Genomic DNA, 14790 nt, shown 5'->3' on the forward strand with positions numbered 1-14790 from the left:
TACAAAATCAAATCACACAGTGGCATCCTACCTCTTAAAATCACACTAAGTAGGATTCAATCTTGGTTTTACTCCAACCATCTAAAGTTAAACCCCATCATTTGTTTCTACCCTAAAAGTAACCACCTTCCAATCCAAAGCTAACCCAGTGGCCTAAAGGCCCTAAATTGTTCGCTCACTCTATCCAACTCTGCCAAATCCTTAGGCTTCACCCTGCCCAAAAATCTGTCACTGAAGGATCACATCGAAACGTCTGTAAAAGGAGCTCTTTGCACACTAAAACACCTCAAACAAATTAAACTATGCATTCCATCAGATGATTTCAAATGGGTTGTTCAATCGCTGGTCCTCTCCAAACTGGTCCATGGGAATGCTATCCTCACAGGGACCCTGAAAACTCACATTGCCCCCCTCAGATCAGTACTAAACATGGCAGCCTGGCTTATCACAGAAATTAAACGGTACAAACACATCAAACCTGCCCTCAAGTCCTTAAACTGGCTTCCCATCAAAGGAAGATGCAGCTACAAGACTGCCTGCCTCACCCACAACGCACTCCACGCTCATTCTCTTATTTAGACAACAAAGTCCCAAAAGCAGGAAGTACCAGATCTAGGAGAAGCTCCACTGCTCTTATTCTCGTGCCTCCCAAACTAAAAAGGAAAACTGCCCATGCTCGATCTTCTTCAGGTAATGCTCCCAGCATTTGGAACTCCCTCCCGAGGGACCTACAATGCAACCCCTCCTTCCCAGGTTTCAAGAGACTTGAAACGCCATCAACTCAATCAATACTGGACCCCATGAATCAAACTGAACCTGGTTCAAATATGCTCTCCTGATAGTTCAAACTCTGTTGATCTGTTGGCTATTTCTCTTCTCAGTGTTTACCTCTATTATTCCGGATGCCCTTCTCTCCATGGACCCTAATTTGTTTTGAATGGACCTCATTTCAGTAATTTCCATCCTTCATGGTCTTACGATTGTTTGTGTATATATTCTTGTGAGCTTCTCTGTAGAACCATTCTTTCCTAGTTTTATATTTTATGAAACTTGAACCTAGGATTATTGCCTTGCTCTTGGTTCTGTACAGCGCTCTGATAACCCAGGGTCCAGCTAGTGCTATATAGTACCTTTAATAAATAAACGAGGAAGCCACTTTTTTCAATAAAAATATTCCGGTTGTTTCTAGTGACAGCCAGGATTACAGCTCCTAAAGGTGCATTAAAAAGTATGACTGCCATGTGGTTTGGAGGTGGAAAGGCGAAAGGTAGACTGAGTGAGTGCAGGGGCGAGTTAAGTGTTCTGTAACCCTTGTGTTGGGTTTTCAGTCTCAAGTACCAGCATATAAAAAAGCACAACTTGAATGAAAAATAAATGCAAGTAGAAGAAAGGAAATGCACCCTTTTATATTATGAAACCTCAGTTAATCCGATCAGTGAAGGAGTCTGTGTGAATGACCAGAGTGTCTCGGACTGAGCCCTGGTATGCGCTTTGGCAGATAGTGACGTTTGTGAGTGCATCAGCAAAACAACGTTGCTGATTTGAGTAAACTGGAGTAAAAAGATCTACAAAGAAATGGCATCATTCTGTTTTTTCCATGCACTGGCGCACTTTGTGCAACCATGCACCAATTCAGGCGCCCTTGAGACATAGAACACGGGTTTGTGCCTTTGGTCTAGTTTTTGTGAAGAAATGTGTCCCTTCCTACCCAAAACTGTTTTAAGGCTATTTCCTCCAAGTATGTGCGCAGTAAAATGCAGCATACATTCAAAGAGGAAAAACAAGGAGAAATAATGAGATTTCTCCCTCCTATGCCAACCTGCGGTAGGTGCAGGATTTTGGCTTAAATCCATATCTACAAGTCTTTACAGACGTGTCAAAATCCATGCGTGATAGCACGATAATGTCCATGCACCACTGTTGAAATGCCTCCCTGACACAAAGTAATGCAAGGCGCCGTATTGTGCAGTGTTGCATTTCTTTTAGTTAAAAACCAACACAAAATCGTTATTTATGTTGGATTGTAAATCCCAGCAAAAGACTTTGCATCAGGTTTGTTTTAAAAAGTAAGGCAAGCCCCAGCAGCCTACCAATTGAATTGTACAAACTACGCCCAGATAAAATTGCCCCGCTTTTAAGAGCCATGTTTGAAGAGAGAAGGAGGGTGGGGTTGCTCCCGCCAGACCAGCGACTTGCGTCGTTGGTCGTGATCCATAAAGAGGGTAAACCTAGAAACAAATGTTCCTCCTACAACACATTTCCCTGCTTAATGCAGAACCTAAAATACTGACCAAACTCTTGGCTACCCGACTGACTCGAGTGATTAGTAGTTCGGTGCACCCTGATCAATCGGGCTTTATGCCCCACCGAAATACGGCCCTAAATCTACGTAGAGTACATGGAGTGCTGGGTAGGGTGGACACAATCCTGGAGGCGGCCGTGATTGTTTACCTAGACACCTCTGTCACTTGACACCATCGAATTGCCGTACCTTCTCGCAGTCCTTACCAAAATGGGGTTTGGGCCAGTTTTGACAGCATGGGTTAGACTCAGGGCCCCTGGCGCAGGTAGTAAACACTTTCGAGCTGATTTGTGGTACCCGCCAGGGGTGTCAGCTGTTGCCCCTGATTTTTGCCCTTTCCCTGGGGCCACTTGCGGCATGGATCAGAAGGGACCCAGTGATACGAGGGCTACGGTGGTCGGCGGATTGGGAAGACCGCATCTTGCTATACGCAGATGATGTTCTCCTCTACCTAGCCTTCCCCAAAATGTCACTTAGGTGTGTACTAGACATCTTTACGAGCTTTGTATGTTCTTAGCGGAGAGCCTCCCTCCATACCCAGGGACTGCCCTATACAAATGGTTAGGGATGGCTTTCACTACCTAGGGATCTTTGTCACCGCGGACTCAAGTCAGTTTTGAGAGAAATCTGCTCCCACTCTTGCTGAGACTGAGGCAAGATATCGCCAGTTGGAAGGCACTCTCACTCATTGCTGGGCAGGGTAGCCCTATTTAAAATAATGTCATTGCCCCGTTTCCTCTATGCCATGCAAAACTCGCCAGATCTGGTCCCTGCAAGATACTAAAGGGAAATAGAGAGCCTGCAAAGGGAGTTGCTATGGGATGGGAGGCCCCGGATAGCTCTAAATAAACTGATCTTAAACCGGTACGATGGAGGAATAAGTCTCCCTGATGTCAGGAAATATTATTGGGCTTCCCATCTCGCCGCTATCAATCACGCACCTATCGCAGGCCAGGTGATCCAGGGTATACCATGGATAGATGGCTGCTGCCTGGCAGGGACTATATTAGGACCCTGTACTCGAACCCTAGAAAATTCCTTAATTCCCTTTAACCGGACCGACCAAACACCCTGTCCAGGTCTGGTATGCGGCAAATAAAAGCTTGGGATGGGACCGGAAACTCACATTGGCTACTCCCTTGTGGGACTCCGAACAACTGGGCAATCTGCGGTCCTCGACGGGATTTGACAAATGGGACCTTATCAGAATCTCCCAGATTGGAGACCTCTGGGTGAAAGGTGAGAGGATTACGTTTGATAGATTGCGGCAAGAGTACGAGTTAACTGGCTTAGAGTATTTTCGATACCTGCAGGTCCGCCATGCTCTCATAACAAACATGCAGAAGGGCCCCCCCCCGCGAGTTTTCACCGCTAGAAGACAGATGACTCGATCAACACCTCCCCACAGAATGCAATCTTCCTAACTTATTAAAAATTGATCAACACCCCAGATTCCCTCAAAAGTTTACGAGAGTGTTGGGAAAGAGACGGCCTAGAGCTGGATCATGAGGAGTGGTGGCAGGCGGTGGCTTCTGTGAGAAGTTGGCCTGATATATAATGTTCACTATTCTAGTGAGCACTTTGTATCAGTCCAAACAACCCTTATTGATGATTGGTTGTAAGTCAACCTTATAGACCAGCTATCCTAGTAGCATGGATACGAGCAGTCTAAGGCTAAGACTCTAGAGGGCGTGTTAAGCCAGCTGTTTTACCATCACATTACCCCTTGAACACCAAGTGAAAGGACACCACACAAGTTGTTATGAAAATAAATGTATATTTATTTCTAACAAGTCTACCCTGAACTCTTTATGAGTCAGGGAGCTAAGCACAATACAAAACTCTTAAGAAAATACTTTAAGTCGCACAATTTACACAAATGCCCGAGGGGCACGAAAAACCATATATTACAAAAGCGGAATGCGAATTACTAGCAGGTAAGTAACTATTCTCATAGACTTTGGGATCGCTAGGACTGGACTACTGAACCTTTAGATTGCTAGCAGGAGACCTAGGGACGTCGTGTGCAGAGTGGGAACTCTCACGCGTAATGCGGAACAAAGTCTATGGATCCTAGTAAATGCAAAGTTAAGTGTTTTCGGGCGAACCCGACTAGGTAGGTCAAAAACGAAAGTGGATCTAGACACTTAGAGAGTGGGCCTACGCTGGAGCACCGGAGTACTCGGTTTACCTAGCCCAGGGGCTGCGGCTGCATAGGGTTCAAGTGTCGTCGGGTTTCTTCGTTGATGAACCAGGAGCCTGAAGAAAGAGTTGCTGGCAGGCGGCCAGTGAAGAAAGTTTGGAGTGATCCAAGCCTGGATCAGGGAAGAAGAAGACCTGAAAGCAGAGGGGACCAAGTTCTGAATCACTAGCCAGTGATTAAGTGGGCACCAGGATGGCACCGGGCGAAGTCACCGCAGTCAGGTGAGTGGGCGCTGCTGGGCTCTGCAGTCTCTCGGACCAGGAGGCGTTGTCGGCGACCAGGATGGAGGTGCGAGCTGTCCCACGAAGGTTCTTGCTGTCGACGTCGCTGGACCCAGGATTGGGCAACAAGTCTTGGCAAATGCAAGGCCCACGCGGTGGACCTAAAATGGCGTCTTGAGTGGACCAGGAGGGTCCAGGATACTTCTCTGACGGAGGGAAGCAAGGGCCAGTCTGGAGCAACCAGACCAGCAGTGTTTGTCGTCGTGGAGCGTCGTGAAGGGGCCACTAGCCAACGGGCAAGCGACCTGGACAACGCGGTGAGCAGCAAAGAGCAGAAGGGCCCCACGCCGATCTAGTGGATGCAGGGGGGCTGAACTTCGGTGCTGGAGCTGCTCAGGGTCGGGGCTTCTCTTACCCTAAGGCACTCAGGCGTCGTGCTGGACAAGCGTCGTGCAGTTCTGAAGATGGCCGGTCCCTTGAGGTCTCGTCACACCCACGGATCACAGATGGGCTGATGATGCAGGTTGAGGTCAGAGGTGCCAGGGAAGCCGGTTCTCGTCGTGCTGGAGCAGTCTTGATCCGAAGGAGAGACTGGCAACAAACCGCGATGCTTGGTTGGTGCCTGCTGCTGCAGGGTGACCACTCCTTAGTCAAAAGGGAGAAATCTTAGGAAGAGTCTTGAGTTCCTTTCGTGGAAAGTCGGTTCAGGATTCAAAGATGATCTCATTTGGAAGGGGGCCAGGTCCTACCTTTATCCTGCAAAAGGGGCTGGCACGCGACTAAGTCCTGCCCTATGGGTGGGACTAGGAGGGGGGTGGTTACACCCCTCTCCTTTGGCGGGCTTTCCCCAGGCCAGGGGCTGGAGTGCCCCTGGAACTGGTTCCAGCCAGCCTATGCACAGTGAGCACCGGGGTGCCACTGGCAGTCACCTTCCTCTAAAGCCCTGCCTACCTAGAATACACAAAATCCTGTCTGGGACGGTGCTGGCACCGCCCCTGGCAGGAAACCCTTTGTCCTTGCCTCCTGGGCTGGGAGGACTCCCAGCAGCAGGAGGGCAGACTTGTGTCTCGGTGGCAGCATCCATTTTGTGGAGCTAAGGCTCTGTCTGACTTTAACCGGGGTTACAGGTTACACACATGTCGTGTCCCTCTAGAAGGGTGGAATGCTAACCCCGTCGCCAAAATTGGCGAGGGGTTAGTATTCCAATTCGTATGACACCTTACTCGACATGTTTTGATAAAGCGATACCAGAGTTGGCACATAACCGCGAGGATTATAATGCACTTAAGAGTATATGGTATGCGATATCATGGAAACGGCTAAGGGATAGATCCCGAAAGCCGCAGACAGGCTCAGCTCATGCCAGAGCACTATCTCACACGATTCCAAGCACTCTGCCTTCAGGATTGTTAACACTTTCTCAATTATACAAACATCAATCAAAGCAATAAAGAGAGGTATTGTCATTTATTTTACAATACCAATTTTCAACCATTTGTCATATTATCAATACTTTTGAAAAGCCCCAGATGGGGGGAAGGGAGAAGGGGGTGAAGGAAGGGGGTGTGCTCAGGGTAGTGTACAGTCAAGGAGAAATAGGCATAGTCAAAATGAAAACAATCATAAACGATATTAGCATATGAATCAGACCAGATCTAACACAAAAACCTAAATAATTAAGGTGTTAATTGCAAGATTATTACAATAAAGACCTTCAACGATCACACATGAAACATTAGAATTGATTAGAGGACATGTGCCGGAGGTCCACAACAAAAGAACAAGAGCCGTCGACGTTTCGACCCCTGGCCGTAGGCTACGTTGGGTCCTTTAACGGGGTCTTCATCAGGACAAGTGCGGGAGGAGGAAGGGGCAAGGATGGAAGGGGCGATAATAGCTGTGAAATTAAAACAATAGGTCAGATCACTATTTTTAGATTTCTGGAGCGTCATCCTATTTGACAGAATTCAGTTACATTAACAGGGAAATTACCATGGGCTCAGGGCCTGCTAGGCCTCCAAGCGTAGGAAATAGAGTGGGACCAACCAGTAATCTTGGTCAAACTCGGCGCTATAGATTCGCATATACACAGAGGAAGATGGTTATTTTACGGGTGGACCCTCAAGAGACTGAAATTGTTAAAAGAGGCTCCACTCACATGAATTGTCAACCAATCAGCCCATTGGTGAGAATTTCTTGAGATACATTCCCACTCGTCAACCAACACGGGAAATAGGGTGCAGAGGAATATGCACCAACTGTGAATAGAATGTTTAAAAAGATTAGGTCGAGTGCTGCTTGTAACAGTGACCTAAGTGGATGCCGGTCGGGCCATGCAATTACTTACATTGAAGGAGCGAAATCAAAGGCCACTGCGGGTCTTTTCACTCAAAACTTTCCATCAAACTTCCAAAGTAAATGGTCGCTGAAGATGAGAAATAGGTACAAGTTGCAAAAGGCTGCATAAATCGCTGGATTAATCTAAGGGCATTCTAGGGGACATTCTAACCACGTACATACCTCCAATTTGAAAATTAATCTGGGAGCCGACCTTCCTTAACTTTGATGTCGGTCTATCTCATCAGATTACAACGAGGGCCGGACTGGCTCAACCATTCCATCAGTCTCAGTGAAGTGGAAGCCTTTTTAGGGAAATTAAAAAAGAGGGGGGCTTACATCTCAGATACCCGAACAGTATCTTTCTCAGAGTTTTTAGAAGAGAGATTTTTTAACAAAGGGGGAAGGGTTGAGGGTTATTTGATCACAAACTTACACGTATTATTGGGGAGGGCCGTTGAACTTCACTGCCGAATCCGCTTAATTGCTTCGCGGGTTTAAGGCGGGAACCATGGTTATCACTTTACGTGGGGGATATTTCTACGTATTAGGAAAAAAACACAATCGGACGTCAAAATTGGAAATACTCACGTCATAGTTTGACAGAGTATACGTCGCTCGTTATAAGTGAGGCGCATGGTACTTACAGGCACTTCAAGATACCACAGCAGTCAATGCTTGTCCAAGGCAACTCCGCAAAACAGCTAAGCGGAGTTGGGGGCGGAGTCTACTTTTGACTGACAGGTAGGAAATGGAAGAGTTACTTAAAGACTCGCATTATCGGGAGGGTGTAGTTTTTTGAGAAACCCGGTCAGCATTCAAATAAATAAATCACACGTTCCTTAACATATGGTACAAATTAACAATATTTAGAACTAGAATACAAAGAGCTCGTGCACTTCTCAAACATGAGTGTAAACGAGCAGCATCAGACATACTATTGGAAAAACCTGATACCAACTCAAGCACCTCGAGCATGAGAGTGTAGATGAGTTTGATCACACATATTCAGATATTATATCTACAGCAGTTAATTGTTCAACCAAGTGCTGCCAACTGTGCCAGACTGCTGTCCTGTTCATTCAAACCATTTTTTATCGAATCTAAAAGGGACATCCATTTTGATTCTCGTGTGTTGAGAGCTACTTGCAGGTTACCACCTCTTGTACCTAGGGATACTTTCTCGACAACCCACCATCTTAACTCTGACACCACATGTCCTGCCTTCTGCCAGTGGTCTACTAAAGGGGCGCCCAATACCTTACATCGCAGTCTACTACAATGGGAGGAGATACGGGATTTGATCTTCTGTTGAGTTTGCCCAACGTATACATGATTACAAGGGTATTTTACAATGTAGATCACACTACTAGAGTTACAGTTTGTATAATGTTTCAGGGTGTAGGTACCTATTTCTCATCTTCAGCGACCATTTACTTTGGAAGTTTGATGGAAAGTTTTGAGTGAAAAGACCCGCAGTGGCCTTTGATTTCGCTCCTTCAATGTAAGTAATTGCATGGCCCGACCAGCATCCACTTAGGTCACTGTTACAAGCGGCACTCGACCTAATCTTTTTAAACATTCTATTCACAGTTGGTGCATATTCCTCTGCACCCTATTTCCCGTGTTGGTTGACGAGTGGGAATGTATCTCAAGAAATTCTCACCAATGGGCTGATTGGTTGACAATTCATGTGAGTGGAGCCTCTTTTAACAATTTCAGTCTCTTGAGGGTCCACCCGTAAAAGAACCATCTTCCTTTGTGTATATGCGAATCTATAGCGCCGAGTTTGACCAAGATTACTGGTTGGTCCCACTCTATTTCCTACGCTTGGAGGCCTAGCAGGCCCTGAGCCCATGGTAATTTTCCTGTTAATGTAACTGAATTCTGTCAAATAGGATGACGCTCCAGAAATCTAAAAATAGTGATCTGACCTATTGTTTTAATTTCACAGATATCGCCCCTTCCATCCTTGCCCCTTCCTCCTCCCGCACTTGTCCTGATGAAGACCCCGTTAAAGGACCCAACGTAGCCTACGGCCAGGGGTCGAAACGTCGACTGCTCTTGTTCTTTTGTTGTGGACCTCCGGCACATGTCCTCTAATCAATTCTAATGTTTCATGTGTGATCGTTGAAGGTCTTTATTGTAATAATCTTGCAATTAACACCTTAATTATTTAGGTTTTTGTGTTAGATCTGGTCTGATTCATATGCTAATATCGTTTATGATTGTTTTCATTTTGACTATGCCTATTTCTCCTTGACTGTACACTGCCCTGAGCACACCCCCTTCCTTCACCCCCTTCTCCCTTCCCCCCATCTGGGGCTTTTCAAAAGTATTGATAATATGACAAATGGTTGAAAATTGGTATTGTAAAATAAATGACAATACCTCTCTTTATTGCTTTGATTGATGTTAGTATAATTGAGAAAGTGTTAACAAGTATTGTTGTTCGTGTGTGTTGTACATAACACGTTTCCCTTGCGGGGACCCCCTTTTACATATATCATATAGCGCCCAGGTCCCCGCGACTGCATGGGTTCAACCCCCCTTGTGTAACGTTCAGGATTGTTAAGGCCTGCCATAGGAGTGACTGATAGGAGATCTGTGTGTCCATTTTAGGGTTAGATATAGGTATACTATATCTAAAGCAAAGGGTGATTACACCACCTTGCCCCAGCTGTCGTGCAGCCAGTTGTGTCAGATTTGGATGGCCAGCCAGGGGTGGCATAATACATGCTGCAGCCCCTGGTAGGCCCTGGGTACACCTATGCCCTGGGTACCTAAGGTACACTGTACAGGGACTGATAAGGTGACTCAGTATCCAATTAGATATGTACCTAGGGTACATGGAATCCATTTTACAGAGAGAGCAGTAGGCCTGGGGTCCTGAATAGCAGGCCCCCAGGTCAACTAAGTCAGAAAACCAGCAAAACACCAGGCAAAAAAGTTGGGGGCAACCATAGTCAGGGATCTACCTTCCTACAGCTTCTCCTCTGGAAGTGGCGATTTGAGCTCAGCTACAACTTGTTCAACTAAAAATCTTACACAGGATATAGGTCACAGGACCCCAACTGGTTCATATGGGAAAAGGGGGGGGGAGATTGTAGAAGGCATTGTGGTCAAGTGGGCACTTTCCTGCACATAATTTGGGAATGTGAACTTATACAACTGTACTGGCAGGATACACGAGGGCATGCGGGAAGTACTAAAGAAGGCTACATGCCCGGAGGCCAAAAGGTGCCAATGTTAGGGAACATACCCATCTGAATTGTATGGATAAACTCTGGGCTACTTTGTGCCGGATGGTGGCAAAACGAAACCTTGCTAAAAATTTAGACTGGTGCATGTTCAGGGAAAAAACGATCTACATAGCACGGGGATGTCCCAAAAAGTGGTCCTCTGTATGGTGTAAGTGGAATGTCTACTGGGGGAATACAAGTACTGCCCTAAATGTCCCCTCCGAAGAGGAGTCTTTCTCCTTGGAACCATTTCTCGTAGTTTGTCACAGATATTTGTGTCGCCAAGATATGCATGCCATTTTTGAACCAATACCTCAAGTGTAAACTGAATTGCTGAACCATTCATGTTCGATAGAAATTTTAGAAAGTGAGGCAAACCAGACAAACGCTTTGTAAATCTGGGCTCACGTGTTTATGCTAAAAGAAGGGCTTCCAAAATAGATTTTAGTAATATGAAATCTGACTGTACCTAGTACAAACTTTGCTTAAAAGTTTCCATTAAAACACCTCCTGGTCATGCCCTCTTCTGACCCTGTTCTGGAAGGAGTTGATTAGTCACATAAAAGGGGTGCTGGGCTTCCGTCTGCCTGACTCTACAGCCACAATTCTACTAGGCCTTAAACCTCACAATTTGAAAGCACTTACCGTAGCGATTGGCACATAGCCCTTCACATGCTTGGAGCTGCCAAACAACTCATAGCATTGTACTGGAAGAAAGCGGAGGCCCCCCCAATCGCTGCCTGGTTTGTGTGTTTAAGGCATGTAGTGACTATGGAGCTTCTCAAAGCACGACTGCAGCTTTGAGATGCTCGCTTTAACACTCTCTGGAAGCCCCTAGTCGCTTATCTTTGTAAAGTAGAACATACACAACATCTCCCCACGAAGCTTAGCGCCCCGCGCTTATTTGAGGATGCATTAATTCCGGCTGACCCAAACAGATTGCTTCCACAATCATGCTAGCTTTCCCCTCAACTCCACGTCGCGCATACTCAAATTCTTGATCTAGCCAGTACATAGCATAGATTTCTCTGGTCCTCTCGCCCCGTCCGCCCGCCTGCCCTCTTACACTGTTGTTGCCGTCTGCTTTCCCTGTCGGGGGTCTCTCCTCCCTCCTACTTGCTCTTCTTTGACACTTTCGCGTCTGCTCGTCACTGCAACTCTCTGGTAGGTCCCTAACCTACGCCTCTCTATTTCTATGGTATTAAGTTTGCCTTTTATGGGTCTTGAATTTGCTCACGGCTGCAATCTTTTTACTGTTGTGCCTCATGTGTCACGCGGCCGGCCCAATACGGGTTGTAGGCGACATGCTATGTATCAAATGTTCATTTAAGCCTCCCAGAGTCCGCCTGAGACCACTTTAGAATTGTGCAGCCGGCCCTATGTAGGGTTGTAGGCTTAACGCTGTGTACACCTAGACCCTTTTTACTGCTCTTTTTGGAAAATAAAAACAGATTTAAGTTAAACAAAAAAACTCATGAACTCAGCTGGTAAAGTCTTTTTAAAGTCTCAATTCACTTCACCAATTAAAGGCCAACAAAGGCAACCAACACAGCCTTTCAGATTTTCAAATTAACCAATTGCACACATTTACAGTTTTTCATATTGCTAGGGACCCTGGTAAGAAGGCCTCTAAGCTTATACATTTTGTTTACAAGAGCTGGTCATTGGGGGCATGTTGTGGGGAACAATTGTAGCATTAGCATCTCCCCAGTCCACAATATTTTGAAAATGTAACTACCAGCTGTCACATCTGCACAGTTTCCCATCCTTTTTAAAAAAAAAAAATGTAAACAGCTACACCATGCATACAGCTCACCATGCATCACAATGAACAAGTTGCTTACCTTCGGCAACGCTTTTTTCTGGTAGATACTATAACTGCCTGTGTATTCTTCACTTTTTGAATACCCCCTGCACTAGCATTCCGCGAAAATGATTTCCTAGCTCTTCTCATGCCGACAAGGACGTCGCAATGGAGAGGCTCCGCCCGTGGCACCGCATGACGTCATCGGAGCCACAATAGGACCTCGTTGGCGTGCGGAAGTCAGTTCCACCCATTTTTTCCGTGGCACCGAGGCCAACGGGCGGACTAACACATTTTCAAATATATACATAGCATATCAAATATATATATCTATACACACGTAAAATCACAAATGCATAATCAATAAAGGCAAAGAGAAATAGCAAGTGTAAAGTATTTATCATTAAAACAAACATGATTGAAATACAACATTTTTGGGTAGAAACAGGTGGACAACGTAGAGGCGGTGGGAGCGTGAGGAAGCTCAGATACCTTCAGGAGGGTCCTTCTTGGCCAGGGTGTAGAAAATCTTGATGCACAAGATAATCCACCTGGAAAGAGTCCTCTTGTGCACTGCCTTGTCTTTCATCTTCCCAACATAGCCCACGAAGAGCTGATCGTCCAGCCTCAGATCTCTAGTCCGATCCAAATAAAAGCTGACAGCCCTCTTAGGGTCCAACCGATCCAGTCTCTTCCTCCTTGGAAGGGTGAGAGGGAGGATAGAAGGTGGGTAAAGTAATTGACTGTCCCATATGAAAAGGGGTAACCACCTTGGGCAGGAAAGCAGCCCTGGTCCTTAGAACCAACTTATCCGCATGAATGGTCAGGAAAGGAGGTTTCGAACTAAGAGCCTGAAGCTCACTTACCCTCCTAGCCGAGGTAATGGCTATCAAGAAAACAGTTTTAAAAGAAAGAAGCCTCAACGGGCAAGAGTGAAGAAGCTCAAACGGAGAACCCATTAAAAATGTAAGTACTAGATTCAAATCCCACTGAGGCATAATGAAAGGTGTGGGAGGAAACTTATTTGTGAGGCCCTTAATGAACCTCATGACAATGGGGGACTTACATAAAGACGGATGGTCCGGCAAACAAAAAGGCAGACAAAGCCGATAAATAGCCCTTAACAGTGGCTACAGCACAACCTTGCTGTGCTAAAGAAAGTGAAAACTCCAGAATATTAGACAAGCGGGCCTTAAGAGGGTCAATGTCTCGCTCTCCAACCCACTTAACAAATCTGGACCATCTGGAAGATTAAACGGACTTAGTGGAGTGTCACCTGGAAGATAAAATAACGTCCACTATCTCTGGCGAGAGAGAGAAAGAACTCAGGTTGCCCCGTTCAATCTCCAGGCATGTAGGTGCAGGTTCTGGAGGTGGGGGTGTAAAACCTGCCCCAGCGATTGCAAGAAGAGGTCTGCACTGAGAGGTAGACAGAGAGGAGGGTGCGATGGGAGGTGAAGGAGGTCTGTGTACCACACCCTTCTTGGCCAATCCGGGGTGATCAATAATACTTGGGCCCAGTCTTGGTGAATCCTCCTCAGAACCCGAGGAATGAAGGGTATGGGGGGGGGGGGGAAACGCGTAAAGGAGTTGTGAGCCCCAATCTATCTGAAACGCATCCCCCAATGCTCCCTGCATCGGATACTGGAGACTGCAGAACAACGAACAGTGCGCATTCTTGTGAGTGGCAAACAGGTCCAACCGAGGAGATCCCCACATCTGAAAGATGCGATGGACCACCTCCGGATGATGTCACCACTCGTGATCGGCCGAGTAACGCCGACAGACTGTCCGCACGAACATTTAGCACACCGGCCAGATGATTTGCAAACACACAAATCTGTTGGTCCTAAGCCCAGGACCAGAGTTGCAGAGCCTCTCAACAGAGACGATACGACCCTACACCTCCCTGCTTATTGATGTACCACATCGCAGTAGTGTTGTCCGTCAGGATCTGAAACGACTGACCGCGAAGGGAAGGAAGGAAAGCCTTTAGTGCCAAACGTTGCGCCTGCAATTCCAGAAGGTTGATGTTAAGCAACCTTTACTCTGAAGACCAAAAACCTTTGACCTCCAGGTCCCCCAGATGAGCACCCCACCCTAGAGTGGAGGCATCCGTGATAACTGTGGCTGTCGGTGGAGGAGACTGAAAGGGCCTTCCTTGCGACAGGTTGCCCTGCACACTCCACCAAGTCAGCTCCGCAGCAGCTTCTCTAGAGATTCTGATCTTATCTCAGATCTCCGTTGTGCTGATACCACTGCCTGCGGAGGCACCACTGGAGTGCCCTCATGTGCCAGCGTGCATGGTTGACCAAAAGAATGCAGGAAGCGAACAGACCGAGCAGGCGAAGAACCTTCAGGACTGGAACAACTGCCCCATCGTGAAATAAAGGAACCATCTCCTGTATGTCGAGAACCCTCTGCGGAGGCGGATATGCCCTACACACAGTTGTGTCCAGTATTGCCCCTATGAACAGGCTGCGCTGAGAAGGCACCAGGTGACATTTTGGTACATTTATCGAGAAACCCAATTTGAACAACAGATGAGCTGTTACCTGCAAATGGCGCAAAACCAACTCTGGAGACTGTGCTTTCAACAGCCAATCGTGCAGGTAGGGGAAAACAGGAACCCCTGACCTTCTGAGATGAGCCGCAAGTATCGAGGCCTTCAAACTCTTCCA

General features: G+C 46.7%; 1 protein-coding gene across 1 annotated transcript in view; it reads right to left on the reverse strand.

The window, feature by feature from the left end:
- IMPDH2 (inosine monophosphate dehydrogenase 2) overlaps positions 1 to 14790 on the reverse strand; it is a 336137-nt gene that overhangs the window by 113888 nt on the left and 207459 nt on the right. The gene's annotated exons all lie outside the window — the stretch shown is intronic.

Source organism: Lissotriton helveticus, chromosome 9 (genome assembly GCF_964261635.1).
Source record: "Lissotriton helveticus chromosome 9, aLisHel1.1, whole genome shotgun sequence".
Lineage (NCBI taxonomy): Eukaryota > Metazoa > Chordata > Amphibia > Caudata > Salamandridae > Lissotriton > Lissotriton helveticus.